The sequence below is a fragment of the Nerophis lumbriciformis genome, linkage group LG10, assembly GCF_033978685.3.
Source record: "Nerophis lumbriciformis linkage group LG10, RoL_Nlum_v2.1, whole genome shotgun sequence".
In the NCBI taxonomy this organism is placed as follows: Eukaryota; Metazoa; Chordata; class Actinopteri; order Syngnathiformes; family Syngnathidae; genus Nerophis; species Nerophis lumbriciformis.
The window spans coordinates 18263766-18289519 of NC_084557.2; the positions used below are offsets into that span (position 1 = coordinate 18263766).

The following is a 25754-nucleotide window of genomic DNA, read 5'->3' on the forward strand; positions in this document are numbered from 1 at the left end:
CATCCATAAATGTGAGGATTTTTGCATTTAATTATTTAACATTTTATAACATTTTACTTATGACAAAAAACACATTCTATGGTGGTAAAATAAGTGTGAAAGGTAAAAACGGAAAGAATTACAACGGAAAAACAGAATTGTATTGTTTTTTAATATTACTATTGTAATTTGTATTTATTGTAGTTACTATTATTATTATTTTACTTGTTTATTTGTTATTCATTTATATCCGGTTGTTATTTTAAATTACATTCAAAGTTGTTTTGGTGGTACAATAGATACTAATGTTTTCAAATTAATAAATAATAATAATTTCAATATGAATCAATATTTTTTCCATAATTGTCCAGCTCTACAGTACACTTGGCTCCAGATAATCGGTTTCATTCATCAGTCACACACAAGGAAATCAAGATTATGGTGCTCCATTACAGTGTTTACGAGTCAGCAGATTAACAAAATCTAAACACATATTGGCCTATTCTCAGGAATGTGTTCCACATAATGGCCAAATTTCCGACCTGAAAGGCACAGGATGGTCTAATCTAAGTTGTAAGGAAATCACATACAAAAAACAACAGAGACATGCTTGCAAATACTGTACAAAGAAACACAATTTAATTAAGCAGTGGTTCTGCACACCGTTCTGAATGATGCAACTAAATCTTGTGCCATCTGTGTTAGCATTGGACACCCTTATTAATGACCATATTTCTGTCATTCATTCACAAAACCATTAGAAAACAACTATGACCATTAGGGATGTCACAATTACCAATTTTTTTGGCCTCAGGTTCTTTCGGATTTTGAGTCTTAATCGAATACTTTGACAATAAATAGAACTGAAAATGTTTTGCCATGAAATAGGCATGCGGTCATGAAAAAAATGCTTTAAAAAATTGCTGATAATATTGCCTTTCAATGCAGAACCCCTTCAGCTGAGACTGTATGTATGTTTAGTCCCCCAGCTGACAAGCCAGCAGATCCTTATTGTTTCCATACACAGTGCAGAGCCACTCCCCTAAGTTAATAGTAATCACCTCCATTGCGCAAAAAAAAAAATGCATTTCTTAGTCTCTTACGTATCATTATCAAGTAACATTATCACTGGAGGATGAGAGCAAGCCCTGAGCAGGCATGCTAATAGTTAAAATAGCCACTAAACTAGCTTGAAACAACATCAAGAAATAAGTACTTATTAGAAACATTCACTACCATGAATTGATTTAAGTTGAAAAACGTATTGGGGTGTTACCATTTAGTGGTCAATTGTGAGGAATATGTACTGAACTGTGCAATCTACTAATAAAAGTTTCAATCAATCAAAAAGTGTAAATGGAACAGTGTTACAGCAGAAAGAAAGCAGCAATTAACAGGAAATTAATAAGTACATTCAGTGTTTCCCACAGGGCAGGCATCTATTTGTGGTGGTGTGGTCGGGGGTCAGGGGGGGCGGGGGGGGCAACGGCGATGACCAAGAAGAACGCGGAGTTGGAATATAATTACAACACTTTATGTACATATTTATATACAGATTTGAATAATTAGTTATTCACTGAAATATATTTATTAATTGTGGTTCTTACAAAAAATATATCTTATAAAATATAAAAGCTAAAATGTCTCTTAAAGCTCTGCCCGTTTAATTAGTGAATACTAAATAATTTAACTTTAGCCTACTACTACAACCATATTATTTACCAGCAACATAAAGTGAAACAGAGGCAGAGGTGTATGTTTTGTCGTGGTGTGGAATATAAATTAGGACCCTTTTCATGAGAAAAGTGCATTTCTGATCTGACCCTGCTTTATTTTTCAGTGTTTGCTGAGTCTCACCTGTTCCCTCCGCCCTAATTTTTCTACTTGCCCGACTTCTCAAATCTACTTGCCCCAATATTTTTACTTGTCCTGCCTAGGTTTTTTTCTGGCTGTGTAGTGCTCATGGCTTATATCTTACTAAAATCCTTCCCGTTGACTATTTACAACACTACACAGTATTTATTATTATTATTATCTATAATTACATTTAAATGGCATTGCATACATGTAAAATTAAATGCTATTTCACATTATTTGACCAGTAGCAGTTACACCCATCTGAACAGGTCAGCCACCTGTTTAAAGCCCGATCACAGTTGAAATCTTGAAATGAAGGGCCTTTAATAGCCAAAACATTAACCTGGACAACATTTTAACAGCTGGTTGGCTCAGATTTTATTCTTTTCATTGCATTCACATGCTGCAGTGGACAGTGGACAATTTAAATTGAGTATTAATGTATCTGAAGCACCGTCTCCACGTGTGTTTATTGACAACAGGGTTATAACCTGAACACGTTAGCTCGTCGGTATGAAAACAGGTGATTGTTATTACGTGCGTCTGCCCCAGACCCGAGTCAAACAGCGGCGGTGTTAATGAAGCAGCGTCAGGCTGCTCACCGTCAGTGAAACGCTCGGTGAAATCGCGGATTAACGTTAAATATATGACGAGCCGCGAGCGATGCAGCTATAACCTATCTACCTATAAGCTATATTACCCTCGTATTTTGATCCCGTCCGTCCGTCTTCGTCTTCTTCTTCTTCTTCTTCTGGCCCACCAGGTGAATTAAGTGCTATTGGCGGAGTTACAATGCATAGTAGGCTACCGCCACCTACTGCACCGGAGTTGCAACTACAAGGTACATTCACAGACAGAGTCCCATTGCTTTTATGAGCGATCGAGCGAGTCAAAAGCCGAAAAATCCATTTATGGCGGACGTAATTCTTTCGTGGCGGGCCGCCATAAATAAGTGAATGTGTGGGAAACACTGACATTAATAAGAATCTAGAGAGAGGATAACTGTTGCTTTGTCAGCATTGGCACGGTTAGAAGTGCACAACACGTAAGAGTAGGGCGGATGCATCCAAAAATTGATGTAGTTGATATCAAGGGTAGTATCAGTATATGATTCAGTTTCCCCTTAATCTAAATGAATGAACACCATGAAAACGTTTAAAATTACCACGATAATAATGATAACCGTGATAATTTTAGTCACAATAACCGTGATAAGAAATTTTAACACCGTGACATCTCATATAAATCAATTCATACTGTAACGACCAGCTGATGCCAATGCATTTTGTTTGTGTAGTTTGGATTTGAAGTTAGTTTTTCCCATGTTGGCAAACACAGCGCCCGTACCTGAAAGGTGATTGGCAGAGAATGAGGAAGGGTTGTTGTGTCTGGGGAAGCGCAAACTCGTGAAGACGAAACTGTTTGCACGGGAGGTAAAACCCGTTGGAATTGTGCCGTTTATTATCATAAGATTAGTAATAAAAGTTAAAAATAGCGTCAGACTGTGTGTGATTTCTTCTGGGGGCTACAATACATTATATTACTTTAATTTGTTTTCAAGTAAAAACAACTTGTTATTCTCAAGGTGTGGCGGTAATGAAAAGCTTCATAATTTCTGGTTTCTTCGAACCAAAAATGTTAACTTTATATCGAATGTTTTATGATACACATTTTATATTGCTATCGATTGTGTCTATCACGATATATATTGCTATTGTTTTATCTGCCTTGGCCTATATGTAATACATCGTTATCGTGGGAGGCATCAATATAGAGTATATTGTGTTATAAGATTTTTAGGCAAGGTTGCCCATCCCCAATCGGAACAACCCTACCCGAAAGCCCATGAGGACACCTGCGCCACCAAAGAAGCTGCAAAAAAAGCCCAAAGCTGTTCCCACCATTGCTTCATCCGAAAAGTGAGCAAAGTCCACTTGATCTGCGATTTTATCCTGACAAATAGTGAGTCTTTGAGTAGCTCTCTCAATACCTTCAAACATAATTATGCCTCTTTTTACAAAAATGTGCCCATTAAATGTCACGTGGAAGACTGGCAGGCTGAATGATGGAAGTAAAATGTCATTAGTCATCAGCAAGCTTCTGATGATTAAACCATAGTCAAATCCAACAGCTGGAATACATCCAGCTGGATTATGACCCATCAAGATTTGCTTCCAGAAGACTTGCTCTTCTCTGTCCTGTGACTCCTGTCATTTAACTTCTGCCAAATCTACTGCATTCTCGAGCCTGGTGGGGGCTGAATTAACTGGAACTCATGATGATCCCTTACAGACAACCACGACATGATGAAAGTGTCTGTGTTTTGCCATGACCACTTTGGTCATCAGCCAGTAATGGTACAGTATCAATGTATCAACATAAATCTTGGCCTTAAATGTCTTTAAAAAAGCCACCTGCATGAGAAGGAGGAATGTCGGACGAATGATTAGTTACCGTCATAAGACGCATTCAGGGTATGATTTTAAGTGTTTATAGTTTTAAATTAAAACACTTAAACACAATCCATTAAGGCCTTGCAGGTAACATTAGTATTATCTCACATTGAAACACTGTCTCTGTACTGTTCTTCATGCCGTGTATTCAGGTGATAGAAAAAATTAGACGTGTTCAAGAAGTTTGAAACGACTTGTCGATGGGATGTTTTGCAAATTGGCCTAGAGTTGTTTAATCGGTGACATATTTTTTAAATCCAAACAAGGGAGTTCATCTTCTCTCTCTTCGGCACTGAGTCCTCGAGTTTGTTATTTTAGTTTCTACATCTGTGCAAGGTAGAGAGCATGGATGAAATTATTATTTCAAGCGATTATTACAATATAAACAATATAAAATTATATCGTACAATAGACATTTCTCTGTTATACTAATATATATATTGTAATATCGCACAGCACTATAGGATAGTGACTAAGTTTATATTGGGGTATGTCTTTTCTTAATGGGGAAATAAGTTAATACCTCTTGTTTTCAGGTTAGCATTTAAGATAGCTATCAAGCCATTATCACGCTACCTTGCTTTTCCTGTAAATGAGCAGTATAACTGGTCTGTGAGTTTTATCAAAGTGCAGTTATCAATTATTTTTTTCACTATCACTGAGCTCCTGAGAGCGGACCATTCTTTCACAAATGTTTGTAGAAACAGTCTTCATGCCTAAGTGCTTGATTTTTATACACCTGTGGCCGGGCCAAATGATTAGGACACCTGATTACCGGTATGTCAACGTTAGTCAGCCAGTCCAAAGGGGAGTCGACACAAATGTGTTCCACTGTATGAGAATGTCTTTAAATTTGATTACGCCAAAATTTACCATAGCTTCAAGCAGCCTGATGACTCAGTCTATGAGGTTGTTTTCTTTTTATATTCTCCACAGATAGCACCATTGCAGCCAAGGAAACATCCTTCTCTACTCCTAATCCTGGTATGTTTGAAGGTAAGAATTAGCCTATGATCGTGGTATGAAAGAAGTAGGTACAGTATATCCCAAATAAATGTCAGACTGCTAAACAAGTTTTTGATTTCAGAGTCTCCAACTGCTGTCCCACAAGTTGTAGAGGAAATACAAGAACAAAAGAAATGGCAAAAAGGTCAGTCCACTGATCAATAGAACCAATATTAAAAAAAGGCCATATCGCCCAGCCCTAGTTCAGTGATGCCATTTCTGTTTGTCATGTATAATTTTGTCTATTTTGTGTTTATCCTTGAATAAACAGGTCAGTTTCTTGTTACCAACCATTGTGTATTATTCAAACTCACCTACGTCAGCTGGCTAGTTGTAATCAAGAGTACTAAAACCCTTTTCAGCATGATTCTGACAACTAAGTAGGCTAAATAACTTTAAACTTTAATACATGCTCGGATAGGCCAGTATTGGTCAGTATCGGTATCGGTCAGTATCGGTATCGGATCGGAAGTGCAAAAACAATATAGGTATCGGATCGGAAGTGCAAAAACCTGGATTGGGACATCCCTATTTAAGATAGCTATCAAGTCATTAGAACGCTACCTTGCTTCTCCTGTAAATGAGCAGTATAACTGGTCTGTGAGTTTTATCAAAATGCAGTTATCAATTACGGTTTTCACTATTACTGAGCTCCTGAGAGCGGACCATTCTTTCACAAATGTTTGTAGAAACAGTCTCCATGCCTAAGTGCTTGATTTTTATACACCTGTGGCCGGGCCAAGTGATTAGGACACCTGATTCTGGTCATTTGGATGGGTGGCCAAATACTTTTGGCAATATAGTAGGGCTGCAACTAACGATTAATTTGATAATCGATTAATCTGTTGATTAGTACTTCGATTAATCGATTAATAATCGGATAAAAGAGACAAACTACATTTCTATCCTTTCCAGTATTTTATTGAAAAAAACCAGCATACTGGCACCATACTTATTTTGATTATTGTTTTTCAGCTGCTTGTACATGTTGCAGTTTATAAATAAAGGTTTATTGAAAAAATTAAAAAAAATTAAATTAAAAAATTAAAAAAAAGATTTAAAAAATTGCCTCTGCGCATGCGCATAGCATAGATCCAACGAAACGATGACTAAATTAATCGCCAACTATTTCTATAATCGATTAGTTGTTGCAGCCCTACAATATAGTGAGTGTGTATATATATATATATATATATACACACATACACACACACACATATATACATAACTTTTGTGGGTTACTTGTATGGGGGGAGGGATTTTTTAATTGTATTTCTGGACTGCAAGTCAAAAATTAAATCAAAAAATAAAAATAAATTTAAGCGTCTTGCTGATAGTCTGTAAAACACAATTTATGCAACATTTTGACCAAAGAGCCACCATTAAATGTTATTGTAGACCTCAAGGAAGTGTGTTAATTGTAAAAAAAAAATGCAATATGAACCCTTTAAAATATGCACAGCGACTTTCTGTTCAGTGTCAAGTAAGCTTAAAAATAAAAGCATGGCAGGAGCAGATTCAAGATTTGACCGCAGCAACTCACAAAATGCCTCATTTATTTATTTTAAATTGTTGGTCATTAAAATAAAGATCTGCACATGTAACAAAATTATATTGTCAATGTCGTCAAGACATAAAAATAAATTACTGCAACAGTTCTGTTAGATAAGAGTATAAAATGACATATGAAAACAGAAGAATCTAAATAAAAATATGCACAAAAGAAGAAAAATTTATCAAACTGCCATAGGTTCAAAAATTATTGTAATATCACCCATTCTCCTTATGTAGTTTGCCCAAGACGTAAGCACAGTAAATGTGCAAGCATTTACTGTGCTTTTGGTTATGCTTTTGGTCTGCCGCTTATGTCAACGTTAGTCAGCCAGTCCAAGGGGGAGTCGACACAAATGGGTTCTACTGTATGAGAATGTCTTTAAATTTGATTACGCCAAAATTAGACATAAACTGTGTCACAAAATATCAGCTTCCTTTCCAGTTAGTCTTTTACCGGTTATTGCATATTAGATAACCACATAAATATAATCTATGGACAGTGCTGTCATTTACCATAGCTTCAAGCAGCCTGATGACTCAGTCTATGAGGTTGTTTTCTTTTTATATTCTCCACAGAAAGCACCATTGCAGCCAAGCAAACATCCTTCTCTGCTCCTAATCCTGGTATGTTTGAAGGTAAGAATTAGCCTATGATCGTGGTATGAAAGAAGGAGGGACAGTATATCCCAAATAAATGTCAGTCTGCTAAACAAGACTTTTTGATTTCAGAGTCTCCAACTGCTGTCCCACAAGTTGTAGAGGAAATACAAGAACAAAAGAAATGGCAAAAAGGTCAGTCCACTGATCAATAGAACTAATGCTGCATCATTTTGTATAGACGAGGGAAGAGCCCTGTCGTTCTTACTTGTCCCATTAACACACAGAAAGCTGACTGTGCCTGCAGTCACTCAACAAAACCACAACATATATTTCAATTCCAGGCATTCATTAGCACTAGCCCGTAACGATTGATAGTAATAATAACCAAGGTAAAACACCCGACAGTTAGTATTACCGTTTTAAATTTAAATTTTCGACAAAAAAAACGATAGAAAACTGCAGCTCACAAGCTTAAATACTGACATGAAAACAAGAACCATTAACGTCTTTCCCCATTAAGAATGACATTCCCCAATCTAAACGTGTACAAACATATTGCTGAGTAATCATTCTTTACTCAAGAGGAATATGAAACAAAGGTGGTTTATGATGTGTTGAGGAACTGCTGAACAGAGTAGGATGCCACAAAGTTCGCCAGGAATATTAAATAATAATAGATTTTATTTGTTATGCACTTGTCATTTAAATAAATCTTAGAAGTGCTACAGTACAAACCAATATTTAAAACAAAAAAAGCTTACCCATTGTTTTTTTTTAATAAATTGGTCAAAAGACTTTACTTTTTGAGCACGTTAAACAATACCGCGATAATAATGATGCCCATGATAATTTTTTTACAATATCTGTGATATTAAAAAAAAGTCATATTATTACATCCCTAATTAGCTTAAATGACAAGTAGATAGTACTTTGGAGGCCTTGAATGCATGGATTTGTGCTTGGTAAACAATCACAGAACATAAGTAGTGTATGTTTAAATATCCATAATATATTCGATGAATGAAATACAGCGGTACCTCAACTTATGAGCACATTGCGTTGCAAGACCAAGTTCTTAACTCAAAACATTCATATTTTTTAAAGCAACCCCACCCATTGAAATCAATTTAATAATCTGTACTTGGCCCTCCAAAAACACCAATTTTAACATGTAATATGCATTTAAAAAAAATTTTTTTTTTTTTTTTAAACAATCAATATAGTTTGACAAACATTACATGTACAACAAACAACAAAGCGTGTATTACAAACAACCACAGTAGTTTATATGTTAATAATATTGTTCAGCTTTTACCTTGAAGACCAGACTAATGCAGTGTCTCCTTCGGGCTTGTTCTCCTTTTAGTGTTGCCAAGTCCACTTATTATAAGTGACTTCTTTTCATAAAGCTGGTTGCTTGTTTCTCTTGTTTATCAATAGAGACTAGGAAATCGGTTTATGTTCCACACAAACATATTTGAGTTCAGAGAAGTTTGTGTTGACAACAAGTGACAAGTGTCTGTACGTCTGTGTGTTTACCAAAGGTAATGCTCGGCCGTCCAGTTTGTTCAGCCAAGACGAGACAGAACGAAGTGAAACAAGTCAAACACAAGATCGGCTGCTTCTCGATAGTTTAATGGATAAATGTTAGTCATTTGAACATTTGTGGCTGCATGTCGCGGACGCTGGCTGCTCACATCACAGTAAATGTGTCATAATAAAGACAAAGTAAAAACCAATAAATGCCATCGCTACTCCAAGTCCGAGTCTATGGTTCTCGCCCGGAAAAGGGTGGAGTGCCATCTCCAGATTGGGGAGGAGACCCTGCCCCATGTGGAGGAGTTCAAGTACTTCGGAGTCTTGTTCACGAGTGAGGGAAGAGTGGATCGTGAGATCGACAGGCGGGTCGGTGGGGTGTATTCAGTAATGCGGACGTTGTGGCGAAGAAGGAGCTGAGCCGGAAGGCAAAGCTCTCAATTTACCGGTCGATCTACGTTCCCATCCTCACCTACGGTCATGAGCTTTGGCATATGACCGAAAGGATAAGATCACGGGTACAAGCGGCCGAAATGAGTTTCCTCCGCCGGGTGGCAGGGCTCTCTCTTAGAAATAGGGTAAGAAGCTCTGTCATCCGGGAGGAGCTCAAAGTAAAGCCGCTGCTCCTCCACAACAAGAGGAGCAAGATGAGGTGGTTCGGGCAGGTCAGGATGCCACCCGAACGCCTCCCTAGGGAGGTGTTTAGGGCACGTCCGACCGGTGGGAGGCCACGGGAAAGACCCAGGACACGTTGGGAAGACTATGTCTCCCGGCTGGCCTGGGAACGCCTCGGGATCCCAATTCAATTTCCTTTATTTAACCAGGTAAAGACTCATTGAGGTTAAAATCTCTTTTTCAAGAGCGACCTGACACAGAGGGCGGCACAAACAAAGTTACAATAATAATTACAACAAGACAATACAACAGAACAGCAGCCATACCATAACAGGTCAAAAATAATTTAAAACGATTTAAGTAATAATTAAATTTAAAAGCAAGTACATTTCCTAAGAGAACTGGTTTCTCGATTTTTTTAAATGGACTTAAACTCCCCCAAAGTGATCAATTCTGGTAGCCTCAGATCTTTCTGGATGTCATTCCATGACCAGGGAGTAGCATAACTGAATGCTTTTTTTCACAAGTTCTGTGTTGGCTCTAGGAACCAACATGTGGTGGACATCATGTGAGCATAGGCTGTAATGACTGGAGTCTGTACACCAGTGGGTTCGATCGAACCCTAGGGGTTCGGTGAGTCGGCCTCAGGGGTTCGGCGGAGCCTCCGCCACGGACGTAAAGACACATCCGACTTATTGTGTAAATAAAAACTTCTCCCTATCAGCGTAATATGGATACCCCCAAACAATGTTCCCTCTAATTTTCCATCTGATTTGCAGGTTGTTTGATTGATGGATTGAAACGTTTACTAGCAGATTGCAAAGGAAGAGAATACATTATATGAAACAGTACAGTTTACACAGTACAGTACATATTCCGTACAATTGACCACTAAATGGTAACACCCGAATACGTTTTTCAACTTGTTTAAGTCGGGGTCCACGTTAATCAATTCATGGTAATGTGTGTAATTTGTTGTGAGTTCATGCACTGTGTTGGTTTTGTTCTTTGAACAAGGTGATGTTCATGCACGGTTCATTTTGTGCACCAGTAAAAAAAACATTTCTTGAATTTAAAAATCAAAACATTTTATTTTTCCCTAAAGGGTTCGGTGAATGCGCATACAAAACTGGTGGGGTTCGGTACCTCCAACAAGGTTAAGAACCACTGCTCTACACACAAAGGAACACAGATAGGTGAGGGACAAGTCCAAGAAGACATTGGAGGAGCTGGACAAAGTGGCTGTGGAGAGGGAAGTCTGGGCTTCTCTACTTAGGCTGCTGCCCCCGCGACCCGACCTTGGATAAGCGGAAGAAGATGGATGGATGGAGATCGCTACTCCTGTAAGCTGAAGACTGGTAGCTAGCGAGCATCAGGAGGTATGCAAGGGCAGTGGAGCCAACGATTTAGAAATTATGTCACTTTTCGGTGCTAATCGCGATAAAAAATGTTGCTTTACAGTAACATTTCTTTTTTTTTTTACTGAGCATTACTTTAATATACTGCCCTTGAACTGAAAATAATGTTTATATTGAATGTGCACTGCTTTCAAAAATGATGTCCAATAATTTCTTGTGGGCCATTTTTAAGCATGAACAAAAAAAAAAAGTCAATAGAAGATGTCCTGAGTGAAAACAACACTGCAGCAAATGTGTTACATGACCTAAACAAGCCAGTGCCCGTCCCGCCTGAGAACGGCCGATAGCAAACAGAACAGTAACAACAACCAGTATTTTTAAAGCTGTCAACTTTTATATGTCAGGACATTTATGGAGCTAATGAATTAAAACAAAGCGTGACGTCACCAAACGTGTAAGAGGTGCAGCCCGCGAATCTCAGCAAACCTTGGGAGAATGTTTACGTGCTGGTCGAGCACCGAGAAACAGGCTCCACTTACCTTGAGCGTTCGCGTGTTTATAATCCACTCATGTGTAGCGGGAAAGGAGCCATGTTTGTTAGTAAGTCCAGACTCCCTCGCAAAAAGGCCACGGCGTGAGTGAAGGAGGCCAGGAGGCGCAGCCAAACAGGCGCAGAGGACAAGGCGCAACTTGAAACTGACAAGAGGCGGATCGGTCGAAACCATCAGAGCCGCAAGGAGGGGGTACACGGATTAGAGATACAAATAAAACACGCGTCACCGAACAATTGTAAATCCCCCCAACGTCATTGTGATGAAATCTTACATACTGAAATATGTACTTTGAATTTGAACATGCACCAAATTGGTGGAAACACTCACGTTTTAACTTAAAAGCTCGAGCCGTGTCACCCCGTAATGCATTGGACTGAACCAACATGGTTTAACACTGTTTTAAGCCGATTGGTCTATTGCAACGTGACGCAGCAGTGCTGGCTGCTGCAACCCACGGTGACAAGGAAGGGATAGTTAAAAAAAAAAAAAAATCAAATAATTCAATAAGTAAATAGCGAAATAAATCAAGTAAAATGGTAAATTGTGACACCATGTATTTTAATGAGTTAGGAAAACGCACAAAAATAATATTAAAAAAAAAATGGAAATCCCATCTACAAGGTACTTTAAGTACTTTTAATGTAGCTTTTATAAAGCAAGGAGCCAATGATTGCATGTTCAAAAATATAATGTCTCACTCTGAGGCATTGGTATAAATTTGCACAATATTGAAACACATCAATGACATAACAAAATGTTATACAATGTTACAAAAGTCGCCACCTCATTGCAGGGCCAACACAGAACATTCACACTCACATTCACACACTAGGGCCAATTTAGTGTTGCCAATCAACCTATAATAAAGATAATATTTTAAAGGTAAAAAAAAAGTAAAATGCTCTTATAATGTTTCACAACAGTTGTCTACATCAGTGGTTCTCAAATGGGGGTATGCGTACCCCTGGGGGTACTTGAAGGTATGCCAAGGGGTACGTGAGATTTTTTTTAAATAATCTAAAAATAGCAACAATTCAAAAATTCTTTATAAATATAGATAAAAACCTATCTTTTTTTCCAAATAGTTCAAGAAAGACCATTACAATTAGCAATATTTTGCACTGTTATACAATTTAATAAATCAGAAACTGATGACATAGTGCTGTATTTTACTTCTTTATCTCTTTTTTTCCCAACCAAAAATGCTTAGCTCTGATTAGGGTGTACTTGAATTAAAAAAAAATTCACAGCGGGTACATCACTGAAAAAAGATTGAGAACCACTGGTCTACATCAGGGGTGTAAAACTCATTTTAGATTGGGGGCCACGTGGAGAAAAATCTACTCCCAAGTGGGCCGGACCGGTAAAATCACGGCACGATAACTTAAAAATAAAGACAACTTCAGATTGTTTTCTTTGTTTAAAAATATAACAAGCACAAACGTACAAATCATACAGTTGTTTGGGTTTTTTACATTTACATGTTGCGGTTAATAATTTGTCGTTATTTATATTTTCTGAATAAATTATGTCAAAATGTTCATCCGTCAACTCATTGGTGTTAATTTTCAATCTATCAAGATAATAAAAAAAATTATCAAAATTAAATTACAGGATGTTATTTGTGGAGTTGGTCATTTTCCTCAACTGATGTACTAACGTGGTTTATTTTGTACATATGTAGCATCATCTACACAGATACAAAGAATCGCTATTGCGACATCTGGTGGACACATTTAGAACAACTGTTTCATTCATTCAAACATTTCAGGTAAATGTTTATACTTAGCAAACTCGTCCCGCGGGACTGATAAATCCTTTTCGCGGGCCTGATCCGGCCCTCGGGCCGTACGTTTGACGGCCCTGGTCTACATGCAAGCGTTTTCTTTTACACTTTTTTCCCCCTTTTCTTTCATTGCTGCATTATGCAGATTATTGCTGAAACATAGCTAAAGGGTAGAATCAATTGTTAAATCTTCCCACAACTTTTCGGACAGGCTGCATTGTGTAAACGTGCGATGTACCTTAGTTAACGTTAAAGTTAAAGTACCACTGATAGTCGCACACACACTAGATGTGGTGGAATTACCCTCTGCATTAGACTCATCACAGCAGTGAGCAGCAGCGGTGGCCGCGCTCGGGAAGCATTTTGGTGATATAACCCCCAATTCCAATCCTTGATACTGAGTGCCAAACAGGGAAGTAATGGGTTCCATTTTTATAGTCTTTGGTATGACTCGGCCGGGGTTTGAACTCACGACCTACCAATCTCAGGGCGGACACTCTAACCACTAGGCCACTGAGCAGGCTAGTGTAACCATCCATCCATCCATCCATTTCCTACCGCTTGTCCCTCTTGGGGTCGCGGGGGGTGCTGGAGCCTATCTCAGCTGCATTTGGCCGGAAGGAGAGCTACACCCTGGACAAGTCGCCACCTCATTACAAGGCCCTTAGTGTAACCAACAAATAGAACTTTCCCATTCCCATTCACATTAGGTATTTAATAAAGTGGCCTTCAAACGAATTAGAATAAGTGTCACCAATCTTTAGCTGCACACAAAAGATACTATTTGTCATCTATCAAAGTACTCTTACTCATAATAGAAGGAGAAATACAATTAAGGCAAGGTAAGTTTATTTATAGACCATAATTTGTACACAAGGCAATTCAAAGTGCTTTGAAGAAAATTAAGAGAAGGCAAAAATAAAACTATAAAATCATATTTCAAGTTCAATCATTGTAAAAAAAACAATCAGAATTAAATCATTCTGATTTTTGCATTATGATAAGAGAAGTCTCCATGAGAAGTGGTGAGCACGATGAATATTTAATCTAATATATGCATCTTTATGTCTCAGTTGTGTCTCTCAGCTTTGTCTCGCTCATCTTTAAATGTGTTTTCCTCTTATGGAATGTTGTGCAGGATTCCAAAGCATACTTAATGGTTTTGTAAGAATACACACACAGTGGGCAGTGGCTGAGGAGCTGCATTTGCCAAAGTGGAAGGAAAAAAAGGCAGTTAAGATTCCTACCTGGGAAAGTTGAAAGGTTCAAACAATCCCTCTTGAATGGTAAAGCACTGATATACTTTGTCCTGTTGTAATATCATCTCAATCACAAGACCGATACCATGGAATATAAAACATTGCTTGCAGCAATGGCCCGGGAATCCCGACAGTAAATTCCCATGACATATTTAAAGCTCCAAAGATTATCATCATGAGTGTGGTGGATGCTTCGTGCATGGGAAAAGGTCATGCACACACTAGTGTCTTCACTGATCTACGACCAACAATTGAAGTCAAAACTGCTGTGATATCAACTTCAAACAGACTTGTCACGATCCACTCAAGGTATGTTACAAAATGCATCCTGTCACTCTTGAACACGTGTCATCGCCAACTGTTTCATGGGAGCATAAAAGATACAGAGCAATAATATTTACAACTAGAAGAGGCAATACCTGAAGGAATTGCATGTGAATGCTCCAATGCTGAAGTTGAACTGAAATGCTGACAGAATGTAGTATGAATGTAAGAATAGTTTGAATCTTGGAATGGTTTGAATGTTGAAAAGTTTGAATTTCCAGGCAAACCATAATTTGGTTTGGAACTTGGGAAAGTGTTAGTTTGAATGTCCAGGATGAGTGGAGTGTGTTGATTCTGAAATGGTTTGAATGGGTTGAAAAATGTGGGAATTGTGCAACTTGGAAAAATGTCCCATTCATTTCAATGCGAACTTCCTGGAAATTAGAATTTTTTTTGAAAATGGTAAAAAACTTTAATGGTCTGACTGAGTTGAAATGGTTGTTGTTGAATTTTTTTCAAATCGGTGGAGAAATGATAAAGTAGGTAACATTGAATTGAGAAATCATAATCCGGAATTCCTGGAATTTCGGGAAAACCGGGTATTTTTCCAGTTCAAAAAACAACTTTGTTTTTTGTCCTGATTAATGTGTGAAAATGTGAAAAGAGTAGTCGTCAGAAAAAAAGGGTAGAAATAGGGTTTTGAAAAAGCAGGAATTATGGAAAATCCTGGAATGTTTTGGAACTTGGAAAAATTATAGTTTGAATTTCCAGAATGGTGGAATATGTTGAAGGTGGAATGGTTTGAATAGATTGAAAAATGTGGAAATGGTGAAAGTTTGAAAAATGGCCAATTCATTTTGAATGGGAAAAATGTCTTGGAAAACCTGGAATTCTGGGAAATCTGGAAATTTTGGGATTTTTTTTAAGGGAAAGCCCGCGATTCCTGAATAGGCTGAACAGTTTGAAGTTGGGACGGTTTGAATCGAGAGAAAAATGTGGAAGGTAGAGCGCGCCAACATCTGGAGAAGAAGAATAAGAAGAAGTTGAAGAAGGTAAATAATAAATAGATTAATTTTGGTGTAGAAAATCGTATGTGTGAATGCTTTGGAGCATTCACCTAGAATAAGTATTCTGCACTGGCAGGTAACAAAAAAGGTATACGATATTGTGTCATTCCGAAAAACAATGATTATATTTGTTATGCACTGTATTAACAGTATCAGTGTTGATCAACATTACCTCACATTTTTCTAATTTTATGGCGATATAACATAAGTTAAATATTACACCAACTGTAATGTGTGAACTGCTGAGAATATCTCAAGGAACACTTCAGAACATTTTGTACAATAAATCTTAAGACCCTATTTGGATTTACTAATTAAACTAATCCCAGGGCGGCTTGCTGTGTGAAAAGCAGAACAAGAAAGGGAAAACGGTTTAAGCCGCAGTAAGGAATAAAAGTGGCTTATCCATCCATCCATCCATTTACTACCGCTTGTCCCTTTATTCCAGGGGTCGGCAATCCAAAACAATGAAAGAGCCATATTGGACCAAAAATAAAAAAATAAAATCCGTCTGGAGCCTCAAAAAATGAAAAGCCGTATATAAGTCTTATAATGAACGCAAAACATGATGTACCATATTTTTCGGAGTATAAGTCGCACTGGAGTATAAGTCGCACCTGCCGAAAATGCATAATAAAAAAAGAAAAAAACATATATAAGTCGCACTGGAGCCCGGCCAAACTATGAAAAAAACTGCGACTTATAGTCCGAAAAATACGGTAAGTGTCTATATTAGCTATAATAGCCTACTATCAAATTGACTATGTGTCGCAAGCCGAAGCAAATTTTCGTTGACAGAAATGTTGAAATGTAATATTCATTCTACACATTTTTACAACACTAGAAATCATTAGTAAATCAGAGGCTACTCAGAATGTGAGATAACTCCTGGAAATTACTGGCTTTTAAAAGGCCAAAGGTATAGATGTGTGTCCAAGTTAAAGGAAACGGCAGGCTGTCTTCTTCTAATGGATTTATTACGAGGGACAATAAAAAAAATATCAAGATGCGGTCCAAAAATGGCCCCCGGTCCACATTTTGCACACCCCCACAGTTATCAGACAATGTGAGCTTGCTATTTATTGTAGCCAGTTGTGGTTCTTTGCAAGAACCCAATATGAACACTGACGTTAGGCTAAGACAACCTTTTCTTATATTTACATTGAAAAAATCTCGAGGCACACCACCAGCAGAAAACATAAAAAAATGAAACAGCCGATATTGACAGTAAAAAGTTGTTCTCGCAATTGTTGGATATGAATTCAAACCATAACCAACCATGCATCACTATAGCTCTTGTCTCAAAGTAGGTGTGCTGTCACGACCTGTCACATCACACTGTGACTTATTTTGAGTTTTTTGCTGTTTTCCTGTGTTTAGTGTTTTAATTCTTGTCTTGCGCTCCTATTTTGTTGTTGATTGTCATGTCATGTACGGATGTACTTTGTGGACGCCGTCTGCTGCTCCACACGCTGTAAGTCTTTGCTGTCGTCCAGCATTCTGTTTTTGTTTACTTTGCAGCCCGTTCAGTTTTAGCTTCGTTTTGCATAGCCATACCTAAGCTTTTCTTAGCGGCACTTGCCTTTCGTTTATTTTTTGCTTCACGACAAACCATGTTCCCGACATCAACAAAGCAATTAGCTACCTGCTGCCACCTACTGATATGGGAGAGTATTACACGGTTACTCTGCCGAGCTCTAGACAGTACATACACTCAACAACGGCACATTTGCGGACTATAATTACTGGTTCGCAAAAAAATATATTCAACCCATTTAGGTGAAATTACGTAATCTCCCACGGCACACCAGACAATATCTCACGGCCCACTAGTGCAGTGCTTTTCAACCACTGTACCGCGGCACACTAGTGTGCCGTGAGAGACAGTCTGGTGTGCCGTGGGATATTATCTAATTTCACCTATTTGGGTTAAAAATATGTTTTGCAAACCAGTAATTATAGTCTGCAAATGATGTGTTGTTGAATGTCGGTGCTGTGTAGAGCTCAGCAGAGTAACCGTGTAATACTCTTCCATATCAGTAGGTGGCAGCAGGTACCTAATTGCTTTGTAGATGTCGGAAACAGCTGGAGGCAGTGTGCAGGCAAAAAGGTGTCTAATGCTTAAACCAAAAATAAATAAAAAGTGAGTGCCCCTAAGAAAAGGCATTGAAGTTTAGGGAAGGCTATGCAGAACAAAACTAAAACTGAATTGGCTACAAATTAAAAACAGAATGCTGGATGACAGCAAAGACTTACTGTGGAGCAAAGACGGCGTCCACAAAGTACATCCGAACTTGACATGACAAGCAACAATGTCCCCACAAAGAAGGATAAAAACAACTGAAATATTCTTGATTGCTAAAACAAAGTAGATGCGGCAAATATCGCTCAAAGGAAGACATGAAACTGCTACAGGAAAATACCAAAACAAGAGAAAAAGGAGCGTAAGACAAGAACTAAAACACTACACACAGGAAAACAGCAAAAAAAAACTCCAAATAAGTCAAGTACACCTACTTTGAGACAAGAGCTATAGTAATGCGTGCTCGGTTATGGTTTGAAGTCATATCCAACAATTGCGACAACGACTTTTTACTGTCAACTGAGTTTCTTTTTTTAATTATTTCTGCTGGTGGTGTGCCTCCACATTTTTTCAACACAAAAAATGGGCCTTGGCTCAAAAAAGGTTGAAAAACACTGCACTAGTGTGCCGCTGCTATAAGGTACCCGGTCGCCATGGCAATGACAAAAAAATTCAAGGTACAACCATCGTCACTCAGTAAGGAGATAGATGCTGCAGACGTTCCAGCACACCCGAGCCAATGTTGCCACCTTATAAGGCCAACCCTAATTGCACTAAACACAACCTGCTTTCCACCATGCCACTCATTGTTTGTCACCGTTCACTGACAGCCTGTGGAAAGCGAATGAAGCGTGCAGACAAAAGCTCGTCTCGCCAAGGTGAGGCGTTCTGCACAAAGGAACCGACATGATGTCATTCCTGAAATCTTCCCCAGCATCTGTCAGGTCACGTTACCAAACACACATGACAACGACCTCCGCGTGGGGATGGAAGCCCGATTGTGATAAAAGAGCGGACAACTTACCGTTGTGAGGGGAAAACAGGAAGAAGATCCAAGAAATTCCTCTTGCTTGGATTGTATCCGTTTTTTTTTTTTTTAAATCTCTTGGTCTCGCCTTCTTCTCTCCTCACCACAGTGAGATGCTGTCTGGACCGGCGCTCGTTGTCATGGCTACCAAACCGGGGGGTGATGAGCACGTGACTGCATGTCGCTGCATCATGATTGGTCACATCCACAGAGGAGCAGGAGGAGTGGATGGGGGAGACGTTGGTGACGTCACACGCCCACCAGTGCACAATCGGGAGGGATCCTGAGAGAAACAGACACAATAGGTGTGTTTAGAAGGGTGGGGCTGAGGACAGAAGTGGAGCGACTGACGGTGCGGGATGATTCCACTTGACATGCTGACTGCTCTGAGTCACCCGCCAATAGCTCAGCTCACATGACAAGCAGTGCTCAAATAGCCCAGAATGCTCAAAACTCATGCATCACTCTTAAAGGGGAACTTTTATGAGAGACAAGAAGACATAACATTTTGTAACATTTTTTTTGCATTCTAACATGCAACAAAGCTCGTTGGGAGCAATCCATTCTACCTCAATCACTGTAAAAATGCATTCAAAAGCCGTCACTAGGGATGTCCAATAATGGCTTTTTGCCGATATCCGATATTCCGATATTGTCCAACTCTTTAATTACCGATACCGATATCAACCGATATATGCAGTCGTGGAATTAACACATTATTATGCCTAATTTGGACAACCAGGTATGGTGAAGATAAGGTACTTTTTAAAAAAATTCATAAAATAAGATAAATAAATTAAAAACATTTTCTTGAATAAAAAAGAAAGTAAAACAATATAAAAACAGTTACATTGAAACTAGTAATTAATGAAAATGAGTGAAATTAACTGTTAAAGGTTAGTACTATTAGTGGACCAGCAGCACGCACAATCATGTGTGCTTACGGACTGTATCCCTTGCAGACTGTATTGATATATATTGATATATAATGTAGGAACCAGAATATTAATAACAGAAAGAAACAACCCTTTTGTGTGAATGAGTGTGAATGGGGGAGGGAGGTTTTTTGGGTTGGTGCACTAATTGTAAATGTATCTTGTGTTTTTTATGTTGATTTAATAAAAAAATAAAATAAAAAAAACAACAACAAAAAAACGATACCGATAATAAAAAAACCCGATACCAATAATTTCCGATATTACATTTTAACGCATTTATCGGACGATAATATCGGCAGGCCGATATTATCGGACATCTCAAATTTTTTGCCAGAAGTCGGAAGTGCGCTGCTATGGAAACGTAAATAAATGCCTAGAAGAAGTGATAAAAATGATAAAATGCGGTAGATATTGTACATATTACATATTGTTATGAACATGTCTGTTAATACATTATATATATATATATATATATATATATATATATATATATATATATATATATATATAGATATATATATATTTGCACAGGGCAGCACGGTGGAAGAGGGGTTAGGGTTAGGGTTAAAAAGACGTGTGTTCTTGTCTCTATGGTGAACGATAGGCAAAATTCCCCCCAAAAGTGCAGTTCCCCTATAAACACAGAAACAAGCCATCTGCTGTGAGACATATTTCATGGGGCAAACTCCATACAAACATTTGTATGTGTGCACCCATGTGAGGTCGTTCTTCTGCACACTGACCGACCACAATTCAGTCCACATCCACAGGGGCAGCCGGGAACTATTTATAGTCTTGCACACAACAGACACACACTTTACTGCGTCTGCTCCTTTAAGGGACCGTAACATCCAAACAATTACAGTGGACACAAATGCTTATTATAGATGAATATGTGTTATTTGACGCCTCAATTACATCATATAACACCAGCTTTAGGGATGCCCAGGGAGGCATTCTTTAGGGGGTTACTTTTGTTTGTAAGAGTCCACTCGCTGCAGCTGTGCCTTTATGTAGAAAGATGGCAGCGACAAGCCACAGCCTGCCAGTCTTTACAGTGATGAAGAGACTGCGCTCTTCTTTGCATGATTTTTTTCGACTACAATATCGATGTCAGACGTATACATTAAATACCAGGGGTCGGCAACCCAACATGTTGAAAGAGCCATATTGGACCAAAAATACAAAAAAAAAAATCTGTCTGGAGCCCAAAAAATTAAAAGTCTTATATAAGTGTTATAATGAAGGCAACACATGATATAAGTGTCTATATTAGTTATATTAGCCTAATATCAAAAATACTTTAAAAAGTCTTATATAAGTGTTATAATGAAGGCAACACATGACATAAGTGTCTATATTAGCTATAATAGCCTACTATCTAAATGACTATGTGTCGCAGGCTGACACAAATGTTGAAATGTAATATTTATTCTACACATATTTACAACATTAGAAACCATTAGTAAATCAGAGGCTACTTAGAAGGTGAGATAACTCCTGGAAATTACTGGCTTTTATTGGCCAAAAGGTATAGATGTGTGTCCAAGTTAAAGGAAACGGCAGGCTGTCTTCTTTTAACAGATTTATTACAATCTTTGGCAAGCTAGGTAAAGTTTGCTGTGGTCTGGAACAACATGGCACATAAACAACTATCTGAAATGCAGCCAATATTACATACAGATAATGTGTCATGAGACATGCAAAACTAAATTATATAGTAAGAGGATAAAAGTAAAGGAAATTAAATGAGCTCAAATATACCGAAAAATGAGGCATAATGATGCAATATGTACATACAGCTAGCCTAAATAGCATGTTAGCACTCCAACAAGTCAATAACATCAACAAAGTGAAGTGAAGTGAATTATATTTATATAGCGCTTTTCTCTAGTGACTCAAAGCACTTTTACATAGTGAAACCCAATATCTAAGTTACATTTAAACCAGTGTGGGTGGCACTGGGAGCAGGTGGGTAAAGTGTCTTGCCCAAGGACACAACGGCAGTGACTAGGATGGCGGAAGCGGGGATCGAACCTGGAAACCTCAAGTTGCTGGCACGGCCACTCTACCAAGCGAGCTATACCGCCCCAAAGCGCACCTTTGTGCATTCACGCACAGCATAAAACGTTTGGTGGACAAAATGAGACAAAGGAGTGGAAGATATTACATGTAAACAAACTGTTGCGTCACAGTCCACACTATGGTGGGTTCAAGAACCGCCGAAACTAATAGGACAAAACGATGTTCACCAAATACTCTCATCAGTGAAGCATACACACAAACATATTAAACAGTGGGATTTTCTAACAATTGGGAAGGTTTGTGTCAAACAAAAAACATACAAAAAAATATTTTCCCCCCATCGTTTTCCATTTTCAATCCTTTTTTAAAAATGCTCCAGGGAGCCACTAGGGCGGCACTAAAGAGCCGCAGGTTGCTGACCCCCGCAATAGACAGGCTGTAGAAAGCCATTGTGTGAACTAAACCCTATATTGGCCAAATAATTACAAAAACAAAGGCTTTAGTTATGATAGACTAAACCGGGTCAAAGGAAGCTCTATAGTGACAGGTCACACTTTGGTGATTCCTTCACAGATTGGAGGTCAGTGACGACTCCACAGACTTTCTACGCTCCCATCAAGTCTGTGAGTGCCACAAGCTTTAGGACACGACAGCTGAGTGCAGTCGTGCTCATTAGTGATCTCATCATGGTCGGCCATCATGAGTCAGTGGGCCGCAGAGGAGAGTCGTAGAGCTCTGCAGGACAGCAGCAGAGGCAGCTCTCATATCACTGCACTAAAGACATTCTTTCTACAGTACAAAGATTGTATGTGTTTATTTACATCTGCACAATTATAATGAGACATATTATTTTGTGTTGGTTTCCAAAATACTGCGTCTTGTTTTGTTTGTGTGCAGGGTTACGGTAAAAATGCTTACTGGTTTTACAAAACCCAAAACCAGTGAAGTTGGCATGTTGTGTATATAAAAACAGAATACAATGATTTGCAAATCCTTTTCAACCAATTGAATAGACTGCAAAGACAAGATACTTAACGTTCAAACTGGAAAACTTTGTTATTTTTTCCAAATATTAGCTCATTTGGAATTTGATGCCTGCAACATGTTTCAAAAAAGCTGGTGCAAGTGGCAAAAAAGACTGAGGAAGTTGAGTAATGCTCATCAAACACTTATTTGGAACATCCCACAGGTGAACAGACTAGTTGGGTGTAAAAGAAGCTTCCATGAAATGCTCAGTCATTCACAAACAAGGACGGGGCGAGGGTCACCACTTTTTGAACAAATGTGTGAGCAAATTGTCGAACAGTTTAAGAACAACATTTCTCAACGAGCTATTGCAAGGAATTTAGGGTCCGTAAAATCATCAAAAGGTTCAGCGAATCTGGAGAAATCACTGCACGTAAGCGCTGATATTACTGCATCAAAAAGAGACATCAGTGTGTAAAGGATATCACCACATGGGCTCAGGAACACTTCAGAAAACCACTGTCGGTAACTACAGTTGGTCGCTACATCTGTAAGTGCAAGTTAAAACTCTACTATGCAAAGCCAAAGCCATTTATCAACAACACCCAGAAATTCCGCCGGCTTCGCTGGGCCCGAGCTCATCTGAGATGGACTGATGCAAAGTGGAAAAGTGTTCTGTGGTCTGACGAGTCCACATTTCAAATTGTTTTTAAAAACTGTCCAGACCTGTCTCCCATTGAAAATGTGTGGCGCAACATGAAGCGTAAAATACCACAACGGAGACTGTTGAACAACTTAAGCTGTACATCAAGCAAGAATGGGAAATAAATCCACCTGAAAAGTGTCAAAAATTGGTCTCCTCAGTTCCCAAACGTTTACAGAGTGTTGTTAAAAGGAAAGGCCATGTAACACAGTGGTAAAAATGCCCCTGTGCAAACTTTTTTGCAATGTGTTGCTGCCATTAAATTGTAAGTTAATGATTATTTGCAAAAAATAATTAAGTTTCTCAGTTGGAACATTAAATATCTTGTCTTTGCAGTCTATTCAATTGAATATAAGTTGAAAAGGATTTGCAAATCATTTTATTCTGTTTTTATTTACGAATTACACAACGTGCCAACTTCACTGGTTTTGGGTTTTGTAGACGAAACCTGGTCAGTCAGTACACGATCAGTCCACGCATGCGGAAGAAGTACGTCATTTCCTGTCAACTTATTTTAGTTTTGTTCGTTACCATTACACATGCTGACAGCTCATTTTGTTATCATCACTATTAGGCATTATTGTTTGAAATCGGAACGAAAGGCCACCTCATCTGGCCACAGAAAGTGGCCAGATGAGTACAGGAGCGTATCTAGACGATACTACTATGATTACATAGATTTTTTTTGGCATCACAACATCTTCTTTCGTTTTTTTTTTAATGTATATTATGTTTATAAACTCAGGAAATATGTCCCTGGACACATGAGGACTTTGAATATGATCAATGTATGATCCTGTAACGACTTGGTATCGGATTGATACCCAATTTGTGGTATTAACCAAAACTAATGTAAAGCATCCAAACAACAGAAGAATAAGTGATTATTACATTTTAACAGAAGTGTAGATAGAACATGTTAAAAGAGAAAGTAAGCAGATATTAACAGTAAATGAACAAGTAGATTAATAATTCATTTTCTACCACCTGTAATTTTGACAAAATAATAGAATGATAAATGACACAATATGTTACTGCATACGTCAGCAGACTAATTAGGAGCCTTTGTTTGTTTACTTTCTACTAAAAGACAAGTTGTCTTGTATGTTCACTATTTCATTTAAGGACTTAACTGCAATAAGAAACATGTTTAATGTACCCTAAGATTTTTTGTTAAAATAAAGCCAATAATGACGTTTTTTGTGGTCCCCTTTATTTAGAAAAGTACCGAAAAGTACCGAAATATTTTGTTACTAAAATATTGGTATTGGTACAACACTAGTATGACGTTTCTCAGATGAAGTGATATTAAAAATGGTCTTCCGAGAATAACTAAACTTTTAATTTCCTCTAGAATAAAGTGCAATTACACTAAACAAACACCACCTAAACCAGGTTTAGTTGAGTGTTTTTAGAGCATTTTGAGGTGGATAGAGGGATAAAGACAATCCAACACTAGCAGATAGAATTCTGTGTGAAAATACTGTATGTCCGCTAAAAGAGGCCAAAAGATAGTGAGAGAGAGAGAAAACTAAGCAGAGAAAATGTGGAGATTGCTGGAGGTATGAGTGTGTCTGCGGCGTGGCTGGCTAAATTTAACTGCGTGTGTCTAGGACTGAAACAGTAACAGTGGTCAGGGTGCGGCCACACTGCACATCCACTTTCTGGATCCTTGGACTATTAGAACACTGGGTTGTAAAATCCAAACTTTCTTAGATGAAAACGCGGGTCAGGTCACAGTCATGACTTGTCTTTCCTGCAGATGTTCGCAGCCGGAAAAAGGCTGTCGGTAATAACCCACGGTTGTTAAAGATTAAAGATAAACTATGGTTTTGAGTGTTTTTAACCACGAGTAGAAGTACAGGTAATGAACATGTCTGTTTACTAAATGTAAACATACAGTACTGTATCTGAGTAACAAGGGACACTATAGGCCAGGGGTGTCAAACTTGTTTTCATTGAGGGCCACATCGCAGTTATGGTTGCCCTCATATGAATATAAATGTGTATATATATATATATATATATATATATATATATATATATATATATATATAAAATACATTAACAATATATTTTTTTACATAAGCTGCAAAAAAAATATTACAATTTTACTTTCTGTACT

The 25754-nt window shown here is 38.2% G+C and overlaps 1 protein-coding gene across 2 annotated transcripts in view; it reads right to left on the minus strand.

Moving 5' to 3' along the window:
* Positions 1-25754, minus strand: part of mical3a (microtubule associated monooxygenase, calponin and LIM domain containing 3a) — a 161587-nt gene that overhangs the window by 118329 nt on the left and 17504 nt on the right. For both annotated transcript variants that reach the window (XM_061970130.2, XM_061970129.2), the window contains exon 2: positions 18995-19280. The gene's annotated coding sequence lies outside the window, so the exon portion shown is untranslated. The remainder of the gene's footprint in view (positions 1-18994; positions 19281-25754) is intronic.